Raw genomic sequence first — 21,326 nt, 5'->3', positions numbered from 1 at the left:
CATGCAGGTGTTAAAAGTTAGTCAGAAGTGGGATTCGAACCCACGACTCCAGTGGAGACTGCGACCTAAACGCAGCGCCTTAGACCGCTCGGCCATCCTGCCTCTGAACAGCTTGATTTGGTGTTGGGATAAAGCGTACTAGGTAAAAGTAGAAATAGGCACGGCCTACTGAGATCACCACAAAGACCAGTAAATGCACAATACTGACTTGCACTTTCAACATCAAATAGTCATTGGTTTTTATCAATTAAAAACTCCAGTCATTGATTTATCCTCAATATGTCCTTCAATGCAAAAAGCGTAGTCGTGACAACGACCGACGAGTTGTGCGTTCCGAGATGCCTTTTGTTATTTGCCTGTTTGTTGCCCGCCTGTGAAATTCATGCAATTCTCTTTCAACCTCTCATCAACTAGCTGTTTTTGCAGAATGTTAAAAATACGATAGTTATTCACTACACATTTTAACTAGGTGTTATTTCCATTATCTTAAGTCATTTATTTCTCAACAGGTTATTACAAAGCAGTATGACATGCAGGCGTTAAAAGCTTGTCAGAAGTGGGATTCGAACCCACACCTCCAGGGGAGACTGCGACCTGAAAGGATTCTCTTAATTATTCGCTAAACATGTTAACTAGGTGTTATTTCCATTATCTTAAGTCATTTATTTGTCAACTGGTTATTGCAAAGCAGTATGACATGCAGGCGTTAAAAGCTTGTCAGAAGTGGGATTCGAACCCACACCTCCAGGGGAGACTGCGACCTGAAAGGATTCTCTTAATTATTCACTACACATGTTAACTAGGTGTTATTTCCATTATCTTAAGTCATTTATTTGTCAACTGGTTATTACAAAGCAGTATGACATGCAGGCGTTAAAAGCTTCTCAGAAGTGGGATTCAAACCCACACCTCCAGGGGAGACTGCGACCTGAAAGGATTCTCTTCATTGTTCACTACACATGTTAACTAGGTGTTATTTCCGTTATGTTAAGTCATTTATTTGTCAACTGGTTATTACAAAGCAGTATGACATGCAGGCGTTAAAAGCTTGTCAGAAATGGGATTCGAACCCACACCTCCAGGGGAGATTGCGACCTGAACGAAGCGCCTTAGACCGCACGGCCATCCTGACCCTGACCAGCTTGATTTGGTGTCGGGATAAAGCGTACTAGGTAAAAGTAGAAATAGGTACGGCCTCCTGAGATCACCACAAAGTCCAGTAAATGCACAATACTGACTTGCACTTTCAACATCAAATAGTCATTGGTTTTTATCAATTGAAAACTCCAGTCACTGATTTATCCTCAATATGTCCTTCAATGGAAAAAGCGTAGTCGTGACAACGACCGACGAGTTGTCCGTTCCGAGATGCCTTTTGTTATTTGCCTGTTTGTTGCCCGCCTGTGAAATTCGTGCAATTCTCTTTCAACCTCTCATCAACTAGCTGTTTTTGCAGAATGTTAAAAATACGATAGTTATTCACTACACATTTTAACTAGGTGTTATTTCCATTATCTTAAGTCATTTATTTCTCAACAGGTTATTACAAAGCAGTATGACATGCAGGCGTTAAAAGCTTGTCAGAAGTGGGATTCGAACCCACACCTCCAGGGGAGACTGCGACCTGAAAGGATTCTCTTAATTATTCGCTAAACATGTTAACTAGGTGTTATTTCCATTATCTTAAGTCATTTATTTGTCAACTGGTTATTGCAAAGCAGTATGACATGCAGGCGTTAAAAGCTTGTCAGAAGTGGGATTCGAACCCACACTTCCAGGGGAGACTGCGACCTGAAAGGATTCTCTTAATTATTCACTACACATGTTAACTAGGTGTTATTTCCATTATCTTAAGTCATTTATTTGTCAACTGGTTATTACAAAGCAGTATGACATGCAGGCGTTAAAAGCTTCTCAGAAGTGGGATTCAAACCCACACCTCCAGGGGAGACTGCGACCTGAAAGGATTCTCTTCATTGTTCACTACACATGTTAACTAGGTGTTATTTCCGTTATGTTAAGTCATTTATTTGTCAACTGGTTATTACAAAGCAGTATGACATGCAGGCGTTAAAAGCTTGTCAGAAATGGGATTCGAACCCACACCTCCAGGGGAGATTGCGACCTGTATGAAGCGCCTTAGACCGCACGGCCATCCTGACCCTGACCAGCTTGATTTGGTGTCGGGATAAAGCGTACTAGGTAAAAGTAGAAATAGGTACGGCCTCCTGAGATCACCACAAAGTCCAGTAAATGCACAATACTGACTTGCACTTTCAACATCAAATAGTCATTGGTTTTTATCAATTGAAAACTCCAGTCACTGATTTATCCTCAATATGTCCTTCAATGGAAAAAGCGTAGTCGTGACAACGACCGACGAGTTGTCCGTTCCGAGATGCCTTTCGTTATTTGCCTGTTTGTTGCCCGCCTGTGAAATTCGTGTAATTCTCTTTCAACCTCTCATCAAATAGCTGTTTTTTCAGAATGTAAAAAATACGATAGTTATTCACTACACATTTTAACTAGGTGTTATTTCCATTATCTTAAGTCATTTATTTGTCAACTGGTTATTGCAAAGCAGTATGACATGCAGGCGTTAAAAGCTTGTCAGAAGTGGGATTCGAACCCACACCTCCAGGGGAGACTGCGACCTGAAAGGATTCTCTTAATTATTCACTACACATGTTAACTAGGTGTTATTTCCATTATCTTAAGTCATTTATTTGTCAACTGGTTATTACAAAGCAGTATGACATGCAGGCGTTAAAAGCTTCTCAGAAGTGGGATTCAAACCCACACCTCCAGGGGAGACTGCGACCTGAAAGGATTCTCTTCATTGTTCACTACACATGTTAACTAGGTGTTATTTCCGTTATGTTAAGTCATTTATTTGTCAACTGGTTATTACAAAGCAGTATGACATGCAGGCGTTAAAAGCTTGTCAGAAATGGGATTCGAACCCACGACCTCCAGGGGAGATTGCGACCTGAACGAAGCGCCTTAGACCGCACGGCCATCCTGACCCTGACCAGCTTGATTTGGTGTCGGGATAAAGCGTACTAGGTAAAAGTAGAAATAGGTACGGCCTCCTGAGATCACCACAAAGTCCAGTAAATGCACAATACTGACTTGCACTTTCAACATCAAATAGTCATTGGTTTTTATCAATTGAAAACTCCAGTCACTGATTTATCCTCAATATGTCCTTCAATGGAAAAAGCGTAGTCGTGACAACGACCGACGAGTTGTCCGTTCCGAGATGCCTTTTGTTATTTGCCTGTTTGTTGCCCGCCTGTGAAATTCGTGCAATTCTCTTTCAACCTCTCATCAACTAGCTGTTTTTGCAGAATGTTAAAAATACGATAGTTATTCACTACACATTTTAACTAGGTGTTATTTCCATTATCTTAAGTCATTTATTTCTCAACAGGTTATTACAAAGCAGTATGACATGCAGGCGTTAAAAGCTTGTCAGAAGTGGGATTCGAACCCACACCTCCAGGGGAGACTGCGACCTGAAAGGATTCTCTTAATTATTCGCTAAACATGTTAACTAGGTGTTATTTCCATTATCTTAAGTCATTTATTTGTCAACTGGTTATTGCAAAGCAGTATGACATGCAGGCGTTAAAAGCTTGTCAGAAGTGGGATTCGAACCCACACTTCCAGGGGAGACTGCGACCTGAAAGGATTCTCTTAATTATTCACTACACATGTTAACTAGGTGTTATTTCCATTATCTTAAGTCATTTATTTGTCAACTGGTTATTACAAAGCAGTATGACATGCAGGCGTTAAAAGCTTCTCAGAAGTGGGATTCAAACCCACACCTCCAGGGGAGACTGCGACCTGAAAGGATTCTCTTCATTGTTCACTACACATGTTAACTAGGTGTTATTTCCGTTATGTTAAGTCATTTATTTGTCAACTGGTTATTACAAAGCAGTATGACATGCAGGCGTTAAAAGCTTGTCAGAAATGGGATTCGAACCCACACCTCCAGGGGAGATTGCGACCTGTATGAAGCGCCTTAGACCGCACGGCCATCCTGACCCTGACCAGCTTGATTTGGTGTCGGGATAAAGCGTACTAGGTAAAAGTAGAAATAGGTACGGCCTCCTGAGATCACCACAAAGTCCAGTAAATGCACAATACTGACTTGCACTTTCAACATCAAATAGTCATTGGTTTTTATCAATTGAAAACTCCAGTCACTGATTTATCCTCAATATGTCCTTCAATGGAAAAAGCGTAGTCGTGACAACGACCGACGAGTTGTCCGTTCCGAGATGCCTTTCGTTATTTGCCTGTTTGTTGCCCGCCTGTGAAATTCGTGTAATTCTCTTTCAACCTCTCATCAAATAGCTGTTTTTTCAGAATGTAAAAAATACGATAGTTATTCACTACACATTTTAACTAGGTGTTATTTCCATTATCTTAAGTCATTTATTTGTCAACTGGTTATTGCAAAGCAGTATGACATGCAGGCGTTAAAAGCTTGTCAGAAGTGGGATTCGAACCCACACCTCCAGGGGAGACTGCGACCTGAAAGGATTCTCTTAATTATTCACTACACATGTTAACTAGGTGTTATTTCCATTATCTTAAGTCATTTATTTGTCAACTGGTTATTACAAAGCAGTATGACATGCAGGCGTTAAAAGCTTCTCAGAAGTGGGATTCAAACCCACACCTCCAGGGGAGACTGCGACCTGAAAGGATTCTCTTCATTGTTCACTACACATGTTAACTAGGTGTTATTTCCGTTATGTTAAGTCATTTATTTGTCAACTGGTTATTACAAAGCAGTATGACATGCAGGCGTTAAAAGCTTGTCAGAAATGGGATTCGAACCCACACCTCCAGGGGAGATTGCGACCTGAACGAAGCGCCTTAGACCGCACGGCCATCCTGACCCTGACCAGCTTGATTTGGTGTCGGGATAAAGCGTACTAGGTAAAAGTAGAAATAGGTACGGCCTCCTGAGATCACCACAAAGTCCAGTAAATGCACAATACTGACTTGCACTTTCAACATCAAATAGTCATTGGTTTTTATCAATTGAAAACTCCAGTCACTGATTTATCCTCAATATGTCCTTCAATGGAAAAAGCGTAGTCGTGACAACGACCGACGAGTTGTCCGTTCCGAGATGCCTTTTGTTATTTGCCTGTTTGTTGCCCGCCTGTGAAATTCGTGCAATTCTCTTTCAACCTCTCATCAACTAGCTGTTTTTGCAGAATGTTAAAAATACGATAGTTATTCACTACACATTTTAACTAGGTGTTATTTCCATTATCTTAAGTCATTTATTTCTCAACAGGTTATTACAAAGCAGTATGACATGCAGGCGTTAAAAGCTTGTCAGAAGTGGGATTCGAACCCACACCTCCAGGGGAGACTGCGACCTGAAAGGATTCTCTTAATTATTCGCTAAACATGTTAACTAGGTGTTATTTCCATTATCTTAAGTCATTTATTTGTCAACTGGTTATTGCAAAGCAGTATGACATGCAGGCGTTAAAAGCTTGTCAGAAGTGGGATTCGAACCCACACTTCCAGGGGAGACTGCGACCTGAAAGGATTCTCTTAATTATTCACTACACATGTTAACTAGGTGTTATTTCCATTATCTTAAGTCATTTATTTGTCAACTGGTTATTACAAAGCAGTATGACATGCAGGCGTTAAAAGCTTCTCAGAAGTGGGATTCAAACCCACACCTCCAGGGGAGACTGCGACCTGAAAGGATTCTCTTCATTGTTCACTACACATGTTAACTAGGTGTTATTTCCGTTATGTTAAGTCATTTATTTGTCAACTGGTTATTACAAAGCAGTATGACATGCAGGCGTTAAAAGCTTGTCAGAAATGGGATTCGAACCCACACCTCCAGGGGAGATTGCGACCTGTATGAAGCGCCTTAGACCGCACGGCCATCCTGACCCTGACCAGCTTGATTTGGTGTCGGGATAAAGCGTACTAGGTAAAAGTAGAAATAGGTACGGCCTCCTGAGATCACCACAAAGTCCAGTAAATGCACAATACTGACTTGCACTTTCAACATCAAATAGTCATTGGTTTTTATCAATTGAAAACTCCAGTCACTGATTTATCCTCAATATGTCCTTCAATGGAAAAAGCGTAGTCGTGACAACGACCGACGAGTTGTCCGTTCCGAGATGCCTTTCGTTATTTGCCTGTTTGTTGCCCGCCTGTGAAATTCGTGTAATTCTCTTTCAACCTCTCATCAAATAGCTGTTTTTTCAGAATGTAAAAAATACGATAGTTATTCACTACACATTTTAACTAGGTGTTATTTCCATTATCTTAAGTCATTTATTTGTCAACTGGTTATTGCAAAGCAGTATGACATGCAGGCGTTAAAAGCTTGTCAGAAGTGGGATTCGAACCCACACCTCCAGGGGAGACTGCGACCTGAAAGGATTCTCTTAATTATTCACTACACATGTTAACTAGGTGTTATTTCCATTATCTTAAGTCATTTATTTGTCAACTGGTTATTACAAAGCAGTATGACATGCAGGCGTTAAAAGCTTCTCAGAAGTGGGATTCGAACCCACACCTCCAGGGGAGACTGCGACCTGAAAGGATTCTCTTCATTGTTCACTACACATGTTAACTAGGTGTTATTTCCGTTATGTTAAGTCATTTATTTGTCAACTGGTTATTACAAAGCAGTATGACATGCAGGCGTTAAAAGCTTGTCAGAAATGGGATTCGAACCCACACCTCCAGGGGAGATTGCGACCTGAACGAAGCGCCTTAGACCGCACGGCCATCCTGACCCTGACCAGCTTGATTTGGTGTCGGGATAAAGCGTACTAGGTAAAAGTAGAAATAGGTACGGCCTCCTGAGATCACCACAAAGTCCAGTAAATGCACAATACTGACTTGCACTTTCAACATCAAATAGTCATTGGTTTTTATCAATTGAAAACTCCAGTCATTGATTTATCCTCAATATGTCCTTCAATGGAAAAAGCGTAGTCGTGACAACGACCGACGAGTTGTCCGTTCCGAGATGCCTTTCGTTATTTGCCTGTTTGTTGCCCGCCTGTGAAATTCGTGCAATTCTCTTTCAACCTCTCATCAACTAGCTGTTTTTTCAGAATGTAAAAAATACGATAGTTATTCACTACACATTTTAACTAGGTGTTATTTCCATTATCTTAAGTCATTTATTTCTCAACAGGTTATTACAAAGCAGTATGACATGCAGGCGTTAAAAGCTTGTCAGAAGTGGGATTCGAACCGACACCTCCAGGTGAGACTGCGACCTGAAAGGATTCTCTTAATTATTCACTAAACATGTTAACTAGTTGTTATTTCCATTATCTTAAGTCATTTATTTGTCAACTGGTTATTGCAAAGCAGTATGACATGCAGGGTTAAAACCTTGTCAGAAGTGGGATTCGAACCCACACCTCCAGGGGAGACTGCGACCTGAAAGGATTCTCTTAATTATTCACTACACATGTTAACTAGGTGTTATTTCCATTATCTTAAGTAATTTAATTGTCAACTGGTTATTACAAAGCAGTATGACATGCAGGCGTTAAAAGTTTGTCAGAAGTGGGATTCGAACCCACGCCTCCAGGGGAGACTGCGACCTGAACGCAGCGCCTTAGACCGCTCGGCAATCCTGACTCTGAACAGCTGACTTTGGTGTCGGGATAAAGCGTACTAGGTAAAAGTAGAAATAGGCACTGCCTCCTGAGATCACCACAAAGACCAGTAAATGCACAATACTGACTTGCACTTTCAACATCAAATAGTCATTGGTTTTCATCAATTAAAAACTCCAGTCATTGATTTATCCTCAATATGTAAATGGTCATTGATTGAGCGCTAAAGTGGCCTCAGAATATGGCCATTCTGATATAAATGATAAAATACCTCAGATAAGACCGAAAAAGTGTCTGGAAGTATCAGCAACCATCAGGGTAAGAGTGACAACAGGTCCACATGTCAAAATGGGGGAAATCTTAGCAAAATGGCTTAATGGTTATTTTCAACGCAATCGTGTTTTATTTTGGTGGGATTTAACAAGGGATCTCACCTGTGACCCGTGGCTTGACTTTAGATGCGGCGAGTTCGATTACCCTGCAGACAATATTTTTTTCCTCCCGCCAATACAATCCAATGACAACGACCAACGAGTTGTGCGTTCCGAGAAGCCTTTTATTTGCCTGTTTTTGTGGCCAGCCTGTGAAATTCTTGCAATTCTCTTTCAACCTCTCATCAACTAGCTGTTTTTGCAGAATGTTAAAAATACGATACTTATTCACTACACATGTTAACTAGGTGTTATTTCCATTATCTTAAGTCATTTATTTGTCAACTGGTTATTACAAAGCAGTATGACATGCAGGCGTTAAAAGCTTGTCAGAAGTGGGATTCGAACCCACGCCTCCAGGGGAGACTGCGACCTGAACGCAGCGCCTTAGACCGCTCGGCCATCCTGACTCTGAACAACTGGCTTTGGTGTCGGGATAAAGCGTACTAGGTAAAAGTAGAAATAGGCACGGCCTCCTGAGATCACCACAAAGACCAGTAAATGCACAATACTGACTTGCACTTTCAACATCAAACAGTCATTGGTTTTTATCAATTAAAAACTCCAGTCATTGATTTATCCTCAATATGTCCTTCAATGGAAAAAGCGTAGTAAATGGTCATTGATTGAGCGCTAAAGTGGCCTCAGAATATGGCCATTCTGATATAAATGATAAAATACCTCAGATAAGACCGAAAAAGTGTCTGGAAGTATCAGCAACCATCAGGGTAAGAGTGACAACAGGTCCACATGTCAAAATGGGGGAAATCTTAGCAAAATGGCTTAATGGTTATTTTCAACGCAATCGTGTTTTATTTTGGGGGGATTTAACAAGGGATCTCACCTGTGACCCGTGGCTTGACTTTAGATGCGGCGAGTTCGATTACCCTGCAGACAATATTTTTTTCCTCCTGCCAATACAATCCAATGACAACGACCAACGAGTTGTGCGTTCCGAGATGCCTTTTATTTGCCTGTTTTTGTGGCCGCCTGTGAAATTCTTGCAATTCTCTTTCAACCTCTCATCAACTAGCTGTTTTTGCAGAATGTTAAAAATACGATACTTATTCACTACACATGTTAACTTGGTGTTATTTCCATTATCTTAAGTCATTTATTTGTCAACTGGTTATTACAAAGCAGTATGACATGCAGGCGTTAAAAGCTTGTCAGAAGTGGGATTCGAACCCAAGCCTCCAGAGGACACTGGGACCTGAAAGGATTCTCTTAATTATTCACTACACATGTTAACTAGGTGTTATTTCCATTATCTTAAGTCATTTATTTGTCAACTGGTGATTACAAAGCAGTATGACATGCAGGCGTTAAAAGCTTGTCAGAAGTGGGATTCGAACCCACGCCTCCAGGGGAGACTGCGACCTGAACGCAGCGCCTTAAACCGCTCGGCCATCCTGACTCTGAACAACTGGCTTTGGTGTCGGGATAAAGCGTACTAGGTAAAAGTAGAAATAGGCACGGCCTCCTGAGATCACCACAAAGACCAGTAAATGCACAATACTGACTTGCACTTTCAACATCAAATAGTCATTGGTTTTTATCAATTAAAAACTCCAGTCATTGATTTATCCTCAATATGTAAATGGTCATTGATTGAGCGCTAAAGTGGCCTCAGAATATGGCCATTCTGATATAAATGATAAAATACCTCAGATAAGACCGAAAAAGTGTCTGGAAGTATCAGCAACCATCAGGGTAAGAGTGACAACAGGTCCACATGTCAAAATGGGGGAAATCTTAGCAAAATGGCTTAATGGTTATTTTCAACGCAATCGTGTTTTATTTTGGGGGGATTTAACAAGGGATCTCACCTGTGACCCGTGGCTTGACTTTAGATGCGGCGAGTTCGATTACCCTGCAGACAATATTTTTTTCCTCCCGCCAATACAATCCAATGACAACGACCAACGAGTTGTGCGTTCCGAGATGCCTTTTATTTGCCTGTTTTTGTGGCCCGCCTGTGAAATTCTTGCAATTCTCTTTCAACCTCTCATCAACTAGCTGTTTTTGCAGAATGTTAAAAATATGATACTTATTCACTACACATGTTAACTTGGTGTTATTTCCATTATCTTAAGTCATTTATTTGTCAACTGGTTATTACAAAGCAGTATGACATGCAGGCGTTAAAAGCTTGTCAGAAGTGGGATTCGAACCCAAGCCTCCAGAGGAGACTGGGACCTGAAAGGATTCTCTTAATTATTCACTACACATGTTAACTTGGTGTTATTTCCATTATCTTAAGTCATTTATTTGTCAACTGTTTATTACAAAGCAGTATGACGTGCAGGCGTTAAAAGCTTGTCAGAAGTGGGATTCGAACCCACGCCTCCAGGGGAGACTGTGACCTGAACGCAGCGCCTTAGACCGCTCGGCCATCCTGAATCTGAACAACTGGCTTTGGTGTCGGGATAAAGCGTACTAGGTAAAAGTAGAAATAGGCACGGCCTCCTGAGATCACCACAAAGACCAGTAAATGCACAATACTGACTTGCACTTTCAACATCAAACAGTCATTGGTTTTTATCAATTAAAAACTCCAGTCATTGATTTATCCTCAATATGTCCTTCAATGGAAAAAGCGTAGTAAATGGTCATTGATTGAGCGCTAAAGTGGCCTCAGAATATGGCCATTCTGATATAAATGATAAAATACCTCAGATAAGACCGAAAAAGTGTCTGGAAGTATCAGCAACCATCAGGGTAAGAGTGACAACAGGTCCACATGTCAAAATGGGGGAAATCTTAGCAAAATGGCTTAATGGTTATTTTCAACGCAATCGTGTTTTATTTTGGGGGGATTTAACAAGGGATCTCACCTGTGACCCGTGGCTTGACTTTAGATGCGGCGAGTTCGATTACCCTGCAGACAATATTTTTTTCCTCCTGCCAATACAATCCAATGACAACGACCAACGAGTTGTGCGTTCCGAGATGCCTTTTATTTGCCTGTTTTTGTGGCCGCCTGTGAAATTCTTGCAATTCTCTTTCAACCTCTCATCAACTAGCTGTTTTTGCAGAATGTTAAAAATACGATACTTATTCACTACACATGTTAACTTGGTGTTATTTCCATTATCTTAAGTCATTTATTTGTCAACTGGTTATTACAAAGCAGTATGACATGCAGGCGTTAAAAGCTTGTCAGAAGTGGGATTCGAACCCAAGCCTCCAGAGGACACTGGGACCTGAAAGGATTCTCTTAATTATTCACTACACATGTTAACTAGGTGTTATTTCCATTATCTTAAGTCATTTATTTGTCAACTGGTGATTACAAAGCAGTATGACATGCAGGCGTTAAAAGCTTGTCAGAAATGGGATTCGAACCCACGCCTCCAGGGGAGACTGCGACCTGAACGCAGCGCCTTAGACCGCTCGGCCATCCTGACTCTGAACAATTGGCTTTGGTGTCGGGATAAAGCGTACTAGGTAAAAGTAGAAATAGGCACGGCCTCCTGAGATCACCACAAAGACCAGTAAATGCACAATACTGACTTGCACTTTCAACATCAAATAGTCATTGGTTTTTATCAATTAAAAACTCCAGTCATTGATTTATCCTCAATATGTAAATGGTCATTGATTGAGCGCTAAAGTGGCCTCAGAATATGGCCATTCTGATATAAATGATAAAATACCTCAGATAAGACCGAAAAAGTGTCTGGAAGTATCAGCAACCATCAGGGTAAGAGTGACAACAGGTCCACATGTCAAAATGGGGGAAATCTTAGCAAAATGGCTTAATGGTTATTTTCAACGCAATCGTGTTTTATTTTGGGGGGATTTAACAAGGGATCTCACCTGTGACCCGTGGCTTGACTTTAGATGCGGCGAGTTCGATTACCCTGCAGACAATATTTTTTTCCTCCCGCCAATACAATCCAATGACAACGACCAACGAGTTGTGCGTTCCGAGAAGCCTTTTATTTGCCTGTTTTTGTGGCCCGCCTGTGAAATTCTTGCAATTCTCTTTCAACCTCTCATCAACTAGCTGTTTTTGCAGAATGTTAAAAATACGATACTTATTCACTACACATGTTAACTTGGTGTTATTTCCATTATCTTAAGTCATTTATTTGTCAACTGTTTATTACAAAGCAGTATGACGTGCAGGCGTTAAAAGCTTGTCAGAAGTGGGATTCGAACCCACGCCTCCAGGGGAGACTGTGACCTGAACGCAGCGCCTTAGACCGCTCGGCCATCCTGAATCTGAACAACTGGCTTTGGTGTCGGGATAAAGCGTACTAGGTAAAAGTAGAAATAGGCACGGCCTCCTGAGATCACCACAAAGACCAGTAAATGCACAATACTGACTTGCACTTTCAACATCAAACAGTCATTGGTTTTTATCAATTAAAAACTCCAGTCATTGATTTATCCTCAATATGTCCTTCAATGGAAAAAGCGTAGTAAATGGTCATTGATTGAGCGCTAAAGTGGCCTCAGAATATGGCCATTCTGATATAAATGATAAAATACCTCAGATAAGACCGAAAAAGTGTCTGGAAGTATCAGCAACCATCAGGGTAAGAGTGACAACAGGTCCACATGTCAAAATGGGGGAAATCTTAGCAAAATGGCTTAATGGTTATTTTCAACGCAATCGTGTTTTATTTTGGGGGGATTTAACAAGGGATCTCACCTGTGACCCGTGGCTTGACTTTAGATGCGGCGAGTTCGATTACCCTGCAGACAATATTTTTTTCCTCCTGCCAATACAATCCAATGACAACGACCAACGAGTTGTGCGTTCCGAGATGCCTTTTATTTGCCTGTTTTTGTGGCCCGCCTGTGAAATTCTTGCAATTCTCTTTCAACCTCTCATCAACTAGCTGTTTTTGCAGAATGTTAAAAATACGATACTTATTCACTACACATGTTAACTTGGTGTTATTTCCATTATCTTAAGTCATTTATTTGTCAACTGGTTATTACAAAGCAGTATGACATGCAGGCGTTAAAAGCTTGTCAGAAGTGGGATTCGAACCCACGCCTCCAGGGGAGACTGCGACCTGAACGCAGCGCCTTAGACCGCTCGGCCATCCTGACTCTGAACAGCTGGCTTTGGTGTCGGGATAAAGCGTACTAGGTAAAAGTAGAAATAGGCACGGCCTCCTGAGATCACCACAAAGACCAGTAAATGCACAATACTGACTTGCACTTTCAACATCAAACAGTCATTGGTTTTTATCAATTAAAAACTCCAGTCATTGATTTATCCTCAATATGTCCTTCAATGGAAAAAGCGTAGTAAATGGTCATTGATTGAGCGCTAAAGTGGCCTCAGAATATGGCCATTCTGATATAAATTATAAAATACCTCAGATAAGACCGAAAAAGTGTCTGGAAGTATCAGCAACCATCAGGGTAAGAGTGACAACAGGTCCAAATGTCAAAATGGGGGAAATCTTAGCAAAATGGCTTAATGGTTATTTTCAACGCAATCGTGTTTTATTTTGGGGGGATTTAACAAGGGATCTCACCTGTGACCCGTGGCTTGACTTTAGATGCGGCGAGTTCGATTACCCTGCAGACAATATTTTTTTCCTCCTGCCAATACAATCCAATGACAACGACCAACGAGTTGTGCGTTCCGAGATGCCTTTTATTTGCCTGTTTTTGTGGCCCGCCTGTGAAATTCTTGCAATTCTCTTTCAACCTCTCATCAACTAGCTGTTTTTGCAGAATGTTAAAAATACGATACTTATTCACTACACATGTTAACTTGGTGTTATTTCCATTATCTTAAGTCATTTATTTGTCAACTGGTTATTACAAAGGAGTATGACATGCAGGCGTTAAAAGCTTGTCAGAAGTGGGATTCGAACCCACGCCTCCAGGGGAGACTGCGACCTGAACGCAGCGCCTTAGACCGCTCGGCCATCCTGACTCTGAACAACTGGCTTTGGTGTCGGGATAAAGCGTACTAGGTAAAAGTAGAAATAGGCACGGCCTCCTGAGATCACCACAAAGACCAGTAAATGCACAATACTGACTTGCACTTTCAACATCAAATAGTCATTGGTTTTTATCAATTAAAAACTCCAGTCATTGATTTATCCTCAATATGTCCTTCAATGGAAAAAGCGTAGTAAATGGTCATTGATTGAGCGCTAAAGTGGCCTCAGAATATGGCCATTCTGATATAAATTATAAAATACCTCAGATAAGACCGAAAAAGTGTCTGGAAGTATCAGCAACCATCAGGGTAAGAGTGACAACAGGTCCACATGTCAAAATGGGGGAAATCTTAGCAAAATGGCTTAATGGTTATTTTCAACGCAATCGTGTTTTATTTTGGGGGGATTTAACAAGGGATCTCACCTGTGACCCGTGGCTTGACTTTAGATGCGGCGAGTTCGATTACCCTGCAGACAATATTTTTTTCCTCCCGCCAATACAATCCAATGACAACGACCAACGAGTTGTGCGTTCCGAGATGCCTTTTATTTGCCTGTTTTTGTGGCCCGCCTGTGAAATTCTTGCAATTCTCTTTCAACCTCTCATCAACTAGCTGTTTTTGCAGAATGTTAAAAATATGATACTTATTCACTACACATGTTAACTTGGTGTTATTTCCATTATCTTAAGTCATTTATTTGTCAACTGGTTATTACAAAGCAGTATGACATGCAGGCGTTAAAAGCTTGTCAGAAGTGGGATTCGAACCCAAGCCTCCAGAGGACACTGGGAACTGAAAGGATTCTCTTAATTATTCACTACACATGTTAACTAGGTGTTATTTCCATTATCTTAAGTCATTTATTTGTCAACTGTTGATTACAAAGCACTATGACATGCAGGCGTTAAAAGCTTCTCAGAAGTGGGATTCGAACCCACGCCTCCAGGGGAGACTGCGACCTGAACGCAGCGCCTTAGACCGCTCGGCCATCCTGACTCTGAACAACTGGCTTTGGTGTCGGGATAAAGCGTACTAGGTAAAAGTAGAAATAGGCACGGCCTCCTGAGATCACCACAAAGACCAGTAAATGCACAATACTGACTTGCACTTTCAACATCAAACAGTCATTGGTTTTTATCAATTAAAAACTCCAGTCATTGATTTATCCTCAATATGTCCTTCAATGGAAAAAGCGTAGTAAATGGTCATTGATTGAGCGCTAAAGTGGCCTCAGAATATGGCCATTCTGATATAAATGATAAAATACCTCAGATAAGACCGAAAAAGTGTCTGGAAGTATCAGCAACCATCAGGGTAAGAGTGACAACAGGTCCACATGTCAAAATGGGGGAAATCTTAGCAAAATGGCTTAATGGTTATTTTCAACGCAATCGTGTTTTATTTTGGGGGGATTTAACAAGGGATCTCACCTGTGACCCGTGGCTTGACTTTAGATGCGGCGAGTTCGATTACCCTGCAAACAATATTTTTTTCCTCCCGCCAATACAATCCAATGACAACGACCAACGAGTTGTGCGTTCCGAGATGCCTTTTATTTGCCTGTTTTTGTGGCCCGCCTGTGAAATTCTTGCAATTCTCTTTCAACCTCTCATCAACTAGCTGTTTTTGCAGAATGTTAAAAATATGATACTTATTCACTACACATGTTAACTTGGTGTTATTTCCATTATCTTAAGTCATTTATTTGTCAACTGGTTATTACAAAGCAGTATGACATGCAGGCGTTAAAAGCTTGTCAGAAGTGGGATTCGAACCCAAGCCTCCAGAGGAGACTGGGACCTGAAAGGATTCTCTTAATTATTCACTACACATGTTAACTAGGTGTTATTTCCATTATCTTAAGTCATTTATTTGTCAACTGGTGATTACAAAGCAGTATGACATGCAGGCGTTAAAAGCTTGTCAGAAGTGGGATTCGAACCCACGCCTCCAGGGGAGACTGCGACCTGAACGCAGCACCTTAGACCGCTCGGCCATCCTGACTCTGAACAACTGGCTTTGGTGTCGGGATAAAGCGTACTAGGTAAAAGTAGAAATAGGCACGGCCTCCTGAGATCACCACAAAGACCAGTAAATGCACAATACTGACTTGCACTTTCAACATCAAATAGTCATTGGTTTTTATAAATTAAAAACTCCAGTCATTGATTTATCCTCAATATGTCCTTCAATGGAAAAAGCGTAGTAAATGGTCATTGATTGAGCGCTAAAGTGGCCTCAAAATATGGCCATTCTGATATAAATGATAAAATACCTCAGATAAGACCGAAAAAGTGTCTGGAAGTATCAGCAACCATCAGGGTAAGAGTGACAACAGGTCCACATGTCAAAATGGGGGAAATCTTAGCAAAATGGCTTAATGGTTATTTTCAACGCAATCGTGTTTTATTTTGGGGGGATTTAACAAGGGATCTCACCTGTGACCCGTGGCTTGACTTTAGATGCGGCGAGTTCGATTACCCTGCAGACAATATTTTTTTCCTCCTGCCAATACAATCCAATGACAACGACCAACGAGTTGTGCGTTCCGAGATGCCTTTTATTTGCCTGTTTTTGTGGCCCGCCTGTGAAATTCTTGCAATTCTCTTTCAACCTCTCATCAACTAGCTGTTTTTGCAGAATGTTAAAAATACGATACTTATTCACTACACATGTTAACTTGGTGTTATTTCCATTATCTTAAGTCATTTATTTGTCAACTGGTTATTACAAAGCAGTATGACATGCAGGCGTTAAAAGCTTGTCAGAAGTGGGATTCGAACACACCCCTCCAGGGGAGACTGCGACCTGAACGCAGCGCCTTAGACCGCTCGGCCATCCTGACTCTGAACAACTGGCTTTGGTGTCGGGATAAAGCGTACTAGGTAAAAGTAGAAATAGGCACGGCCTCCTGAGATCACCACAAAGACCAGTAAATGCACAATACTGACTTGCACTTTCAACATCAAATAGTCATTGGTTTTTATCAATTAAAAACTCCAGTCATTGATTTATCCTCAATATGTCCTTCAATGGAAAAAGCGTAGTAAATGGTCATTGATTGAGCGCTAAAGTGGCCTCAGAATATGGCCATTCTGATATAAATTATAAAATACCTCAGATAAGACCGAAAAAGTGTCTGGAAGTATCAGCAACCATCAGGGTAAGAGTGACAACAGGTCCACATGTCAAAATGGGGGAAATCTTAGCAAAATGGCTTAATGGTTATTTTCAACGCAATCGTGTTTTATTTTGGGGGGATTTAACAAGGGATCTCACCTGTGACCCGTGGCTTGACTTTAGATGCGGCGAGTTCGATTACCCTGCAGACAATATTTTTTTCCTCCCGCCAATACAATCCAATGACAACGACCAACGAGTTGTGCGTTCCGAGATGCCTTTTATTTGCCTGTTTTTGTGGCCCGCCTGTGAAATTCTTGCAATTCTCTTTCAACCTCTCATCAACTAGCTGTTTTTGCAGAATGTTAAAAATATGATACTTATTCACTACACATGTTAACTTGGTGTTATTTCCATTATCTTAAGTCATTTATTTGTCAACTGGTTATTACAAAGCAGTATGACATGCAGGCGTTAAAAGCTTGTCAGAAGTGGGATTCGAACCCAAGCCTCCAGGGGAGACTGGGACCTGAAAGGATTCTCTTAATTATTCACTACACATGTTAACTAGGTGTTATTTCCATTATCTTAAGTCATTTATTTGTCAACTGGTGATTACAAAGCAGTATGACATGCAGGCGTTAAAAGCTTGTCAGAAGTGGGATTCGAACCCACGCCTCCAGGGGAGACTGCGACCTGAACGCAGCACCTTAGACCGCTCGGCCATCCTGACTCTGAACAACTGGCTTTGGTGTCGGGATAAAGCGTACTAGGTAAAAGTAGAAATAGGCACGGCCTCCTGAGATCACCACAAAGACCAGTAAATGCACAATACTGACTTGCACTTTCAACATCAAATAGTCATTGGTTTTTATAAATTAAAAACTCCAGTCATTGATTTATCCTCAATATGTCCTTCAATGGAAAAAGCGTAGTAAATGGTCATTGATTGAGCGCTAAAGTGGCCTCAGAATATGGCCATTCTGATATAAATGATAAAATACCTCAGATAAGACCGAAAAAGTGTCTGGAAGTATCAGCAACCATCAGGGTAAGAGTGACAACAGGTCCACATGTCAAAATGGGGGAAATCTTAGCAAAATGGCTTAATGGTTATTTTCAACGCAATCGTGTTTTATTTTGGGGGGATTTAACAAGGGATCTCACCTGTGACCCGTGGCTTGACTTTAGATGCGGCGAGTTCGATTACCCTGCAGACAATATTTTTTTCCTCCTGCCAATACAATCCAATGACAACGACCAACGAGTTGTGCGTTCCGAGATGCCTTTTATTTGCCTGTTTTTGTGGCCCGCCTGTGAAATTCTTGCAATTCTCTTTCAACCTCTCATCAACTAGCTGTTTTTGCAGAATGTTAAAAATACGATACTTATTCACTACACATGTTAACTTGGTGTTATTTCCATTATCTTAAGTCATTTATTTGTCAACTGGTTATTACAAAGCAGTATGACATGCAGGCGTTAAAAGCTTGTCAGAAGTGGGATTCGAACCCAAGCCTCCAGAGGAGACTGGGACCTGAAAGGATTCTCTTAATTATTCACTACACATGTTAACTAGGTGTTATTTCCATTATCTTAAGTCATTTATTTGTCAACTGGTGATTACAAAGCAGTATGACATGCAGGCGTTAAAAGCTTGTCAGAAGTGGGATTCGAACCCACGCCTCCAGGGGAGACTGCGATCTGAACGCAGCACCTTAGACCGCTCGGCCATCCTGACTCTGAACAACTGGCTTTGGTGTCGGGATAAAGCGTACTAGGTAAAAGTAGAAATAGGCACGGCCTCCTGAGATCACCACAAAGACCAGTAAATGCACAATACTGACTTGCACTTTCAACATCAAATAGTCATTGGTTTTTATCAATTAAAAACTCCAGTCATTGATTTATCCTCAATATGTCCTTCAATGGAAAAAGCGTAGTAAATGGTCATTGATTGAGCGCTAAAGTGGCCTCAGAATATGGCCATTCTGATATAAATGATAAAATACCTCAGATAAGACCGAAAAAGTGTCTGGAAGTATCAGCAACCATCAGGGTAAGAGTGACAACAGGTCCACATGTCAAAATGGGGGAAATCTTAGCAAAATGGCTTAATGGTTATTTTCAACGCAATCGTGTTTTATTTTGGGGGGATTTAACAAGGGATCTCACCTGTGACCCGTGGCTTGACTTTAGATGCGGCGAGTTCGATTACCCTGCAGACAATATTTTTTTCCTCCCGCCAATACAATCCAATGACAACGACCAACGAGTTGTGCGTTCCGAGATGCCTTTTATTTGCCTGTTTTTGTGGCCCGCCTGTGAAATTCTTGCAATTCTCTTTCAACCTCTCATCAACTAGCTGTTTTTGCAGAATGTTAAAAATACGATACTTATTCACTACACATGTTAACTTGGTGTTATTTCCATTATCTTAAGTCATTTATTTGTCAACTGGTTATTACAAAGCAGTATGACATGCAGGCGTTAAAAGCTTGTCAGAAGTGGGATTCGAACACACCCCTCCAGGGAAGACTGCGACCTGAACGCAGCGCCTTAGACCGCTCGGCCATCCTGACTCTGAACAACTGGCTTTGGTGTCGGGATAAAGCGTACTAGGTAAAAGTAGAAATAGGCACGGCCTCCTGAGATCACCACAAAGACCAGTAAATGCACAATACTGACTTGCACTTTCAACATCAAATAGTCATTGGTTTTTATCAATTAAAAACTCCAGTCATTGATTTATCCTCAATATGTCCTTCAATGGAAAAAGCGTAGTAAATGGTCATTGATTGAGCGCTAAAGTGGCCTCAGAATATGGCCATTCTGATATAAATTATAAAATACCTCAGATAAGACCGAAAAAGTGTCTGGAAGTATCAGCAACCATCAGGGTAAGAGTGACAACAGGTCCACATGTCAAAATGGGGGAAATCTTAGCAAAATGGCTTAATGGTTATTTTCAACGCAATCGTGTTTTATTTTGGGGGGATTTAACAAGGGATCTCACCTGTGACCCGTGGCTTGACTTTAGATGCGGCGAGTTCGATTACCCTGCAGACAATATTTTTTTCCTCCCGCCAATACAATCCAATGACAACGACCAACGAGTTGTGCGTTCCGAGATGCCTTTTATTTGCCTGTTTTTGTGGCCCGCCTGTGAAATTCTTGCAATTCTCTTTCAACCTCTCATCAACTAGCTGTTTTTGCAGAATGTTAAAAATATGATACTTATTCACTACACATGTTAACTTGGTGTTATTTCCATTATCTTAAGTCATTTATTTGTCAACTGGTTATTACAAAGCAGTATGACATGCAGGCGTTAAAAGCTTGTCAGAAGTGGGATTCGAACCCAAGCCTCCAGAGGACACTGGGAACTGAAAGGATTCTCTTAATTATTCACTACACATGTTAACTAGGTGTTATTTCCATTATCTTAAGTCATTTATTTGTCAACTGGTGATTACAAAGCAGTATGACATGCAGGCGTTAAAAGCTTGTCAGAAGTGGGATTCGAACCCACGCCTCCAGGGGAGACTGCGACCTGAACGCAGCGCCTTAGACCGCTCGGCCATCCTGACTCTGAACAACTGGCTTTGGTGTCGGGATAAAGCGTACTAGGTAAAAGTAGAAATAGGCACGGCCTCCTGAGATCACCACAAAGACCAGTAAATGCACAATACTGACTTGCACTTTCAACATCAAACATTCATTGGTTTTTATCAATTAAAAACTCCAGTCATTGATTTATCCTCAATATGTCCTTCAATGGAAAAAGCGTAGTAAATGGTCATTGATTGAGCGCTAAAGTGGCCTCAGAATATGGCCATTCTGATATAAATGATAAAATACCTCAGATAAGACCGAAAAAGTGTCTGGAAGTATCAGCAACCATCAGGGTAAGAGTGACAACAGGTCCACATGTCAAAATGGGGGAAATCTTAGCAAAATGGCTTAATGGTTATTTTCAACGCAATCGTGTTTTATTTTGGGGGGATTTAACAAGGGATCTCACCTGTGACCCGTGGCTTGACTTTAGATGCGGCGAGTTCGATTACCCTGCAAACAATATTTTTTTCCTCCCGCCAATACAATCCAATGACAACGACCAACGAGTTGTGCGTTCCGAGATGCCTTTTATTTGCCTGTTTTTGTGGCCCGCCTGTGAAATTCTTGCAATTCTCTTTCAAC

At 41.2% G+C, this 21,326-nt stretch overlaps 16 non-coding genes across 16 annotated transcripts; all 16 read right to left on the bottom strand.

The window, feature by feature from the left end:
• Positions 1–19: 19 nt before the first annotated feature.
• Positions 20–102, bottom strand: trnal-cag (transfer RNA leucine (anticodon CAG)). The gene has a single exon. It is a non-coding gene; the product is annotated as a tRNA-Leu (tRNA).
• Positions 103–7,591: 7,489 nt separating this feature from the next.
• Positions 7,592–7,674, bottom strand: trnal-uag (transfer RNA leucine (anticodon UAG)). Its single transcript has one exon. It is a non-coding gene; the product is annotated as a tRNA-Leu (tRNA).
• A 736-nt stretch (positions 7,675–8,410) lies between these two features.
• Positions 8,411–8,493, bottom strand: trnal-cag (transfer RNA leucine (anticodon CAG)). Its single transcript has one exon. It is a non-coding gene; the product is annotated as a tRNA-Leu (tRNA).
• A 924-nt stretch (positions 8,494–9,417) lies between these two features.
• On the bottom strand, positions 9,418–9,500 carry trnal-cag (transfer RNA leucine (anticodon CAG)). The gene has a single exon. It is a non-coding gene; the product is annotated as a tRNA-Leu (tRNA).
• A 903-nt stretch (positions 9,501–10,403) lies between these two features.
• On the bottom strand, positions 10,404–10,486 carry trnal-cag (transfer RNA leucine (anticodon CAG)). The gene has a single exon. It is a non-coding gene; the product is annotated as a tRNA-Leu (tRNA).
• A 924-nt stretch (positions 10,487–11,410) lies between these two features.
• On the bottom strand, positions 11,411–11,493 carry trnal-cag (transfer RNA leucine (anticodon CAG)). Its single transcript has one exon. It is a non-coding gene; the product is annotated as a tRNA-Leu (tRNA).
• Positions 11,494–12,229: 736 nt separating this feature from the next.
• trnal-cag (transfer RNA leucine (anticodon CAG)) lies at positions 12,230–12,312 on the bottom strand. Its single transcript has one exon. It is a non-coding gene; the product is annotated as a tRNA-Leu (tRNA).
• Positions 12,313–13,070: 758 nt separating this feature from the next.
• On the bottom strand, positions 13,071–13,153 carry trnal-cag (transfer RNA leucine (anticodon CAG)). The gene has a single exon. It is a non-coding gene; the product is annotated as a tRNA-Leu (tRNA).
• Positions 13,154–13,911: 758 nt separating this feature from the next.
• Positions 13,912–13,994, bottom strand: trnal-cag (transfer RNA leucine (anticodon CAG)). The gene has a single exon. It is a non-coding gene; the product is annotated as a tRNA-Leu (tRNA).
• A 925-nt stretch (positions 13,995–14,919) lies between these two features.
• Positions 14,920–15,002, bottom strand: trnal-cag (transfer RNA leucine (anticodon CAG)). The gene has a single exon. It is a non-coding gene; the product is annotated as a tRNA-Leu (tRNA).
• Positions 15,003–15,927: 925 nt separating this feature from the next.
• On the bottom strand, positions 15,928–16,010 carry trnal-cag (transfer RNA leucine (anticodon CAG)). Its single transcript has one exon. It is a non-coding gene; the product is annotated as a tRNA-Leu (tRNA).
• A 758-nt stretch (positions 16,011–16,768) lies between these two features.
• Positions 16,769–16,851, bottom strand: trnal-cag (transfer RNA leucine (anticodon CAG)). The gene has a single exon. It is a non-coding gene; the product is annotated as a tRNA-Leu (tRNA).
• Positions 16,852–17,776: 925 nt separating this feature from the next.
• On the bottom strand, positions 17,777–17,859 carry trnal-cag (transfer RNA leucine (anticodon CAG)). The gene has a single exon. It is a non-coding gene; the product is annotated as a tRNA-Leu (tRNA).
• Positions 17,860–18,784: 925 nt separating this feature from the next.
• Positions 18,785–18,867, bottom strand: trnal-cag (transfer RNA leucine (anticodon CAG)). Its single transcript has one exon. It is a non-coding gene; the product is annotated as a tRNA-Leu (tRNA).
• A 758-nt stretch (positions 18,868–19,625) lies between these two features.
• trnal-cag (transfer RNA leucine (anticodon CAG)) lies at positions 19,626–19,708 on the bottom strand. The gene has a single exon. It is a non-coding gene; the product is annotated as a tRNA-Leu (tRNA).
• Positions 19,709–20,633: 925 nt separating this feature from the next.
• On the bottom strand, positions 20,634–20,716 carry trnal-cag (transfer RNA leucine (anticodon CAG)). Its single transcript has one exon. It is a non-coding gene; the product is annotated as a tRNA-Leu (tRNA).
• Between the last annotated feature and the right edge of the window lie 610 nt (positions 20,717–21,326).

This window comes from Salmo salar, chromosome 16 (assembly GCF_965601325.2).
Source record: "Salmo salar chromosome 16, fSalSal1, whole genome shotgun sequence".
Classification (NCBI taxonomy): Eukaryota; Metazoa; Chordata; class Actinopteri; order Salmoniformes; family Salmonidae; genus Salmo; species Salmo salar.
The sequence above is the reverse complement of the archived record's forward strand: the minus strand, read 5'-3'. Positions and strand labels throughout refer to the sequence as shown.